We start from the raw sequence: 1,262 nt of genomic DNA, 5'->3' as shown, positions 1-1,262 counted from the left end.
GAAAAGACGCAGAACTGATGCTGTATTATCGAAGAAGCCAAAGTTTAAAGTTTTTTTCAACTGAATACCTCTACGAGCATGTCGAACAGTCCAAAGGCATCTAAAGTACACACCAGACACCTGAACTACACACCAGACATTCAACTGCAGCAGATGAACAACCCAATACGATGGGTACGGATTCAACTCTCTCAAAGACTGTAATAAAGACTGTGAACTGATTCACCTGAGAAAACTCAGGTGCTACAATGTTAGGTTAGTACTTTGGTAGATGATGATGATAAAACTGACTGTCATCAGTTTAAAGAAAGACAGTTATGTACTGAACATGCTGGACCTTCAACCAGTAAATGCTATAAATACCAATGCCAAGCTAGCAAGGGCCAATCAACAGATCCTGCACAGTGGTTTCCAGTCAACTCTGCAACAGTCGATTACTGGCTGGAACAAGGACTAAAGACCTGTCAAAATAAGTGTGAATTTGGTGAATATCCTCACAGTGGTTTCCACAATATCCACAGTGGTTTCCAGTCAACTCTACAACAGCCGATTACTGGCTGGAACAAGGACTGAAGACCTGTCAAAATAAGTGTGAATCTGGTGAATATCCTTACTCAAGGTGCTATTACAAACCTTCTCATAACAAACCGAAAGGATATTATCTTCTTTTTTTCAATATCATGCTTTATGGTGAAGTTCATCATAGAAAAGGTATGTCATACAATCCCTCAAAAGGATCAATTTACAGCTTATATTGTACGCTGATGGGAAGTACAACAAACAAGCTGTCACATGTTGATGGATTCTCTCACTGGAAAAGAGCATAACAAAAAATTCGAAGTTTTGAAGAATACAAGAAGTGCATTTTGCAAGCCCGTGAGCGTAGTGAAAAATCTGGTCACATTGACTGCTATTTGGAACGCCAGATTATGGAAAGAAAACAGTACTGGTGTGAAGCATTACGTCGAGTTGTGAAACATTTATCAAAGAGAGGGCTAGCTTTTCGTGGGAGTGATGAGAATATCGGCTCAAAGTATAATGGCAATTTTCATGGGTGTATAGTTGATAGCAAAATTTGACCCTTTTATGGCAAAAACATCCATGACTTTGGAAACAGTGTACAAGGCAAGACTGGAAATATTGTCTACATTACTTTCTCAAGCTACAAAATAGGGATTTGTAGCTTGAGAAATTGATGTAGATACTATTTACAGCCTAGTTCGTTTACTCTTTCTTTTTTTTTTTTTTTTTTTTTTTTTTTT

This window comes from Limulus polyphemus, unplaced genomic scaffold, assembly GCF_000517525.1.
Source record: "Limulus polyphemus unplaced genomic scaffold, Limulus_polyphemus-2.1.2 Scaffold1342, whole genome shotgun sequence".
Classification (NCBI taxonomy): Eukaryota; Metazoa; Arthropoda; class Merostomata; order Xiphosura; family Limulidae; genus Limulus; species Limulus polyphemus.
This window is presented reverse-complemented; position numbering follows the sequence as displayed.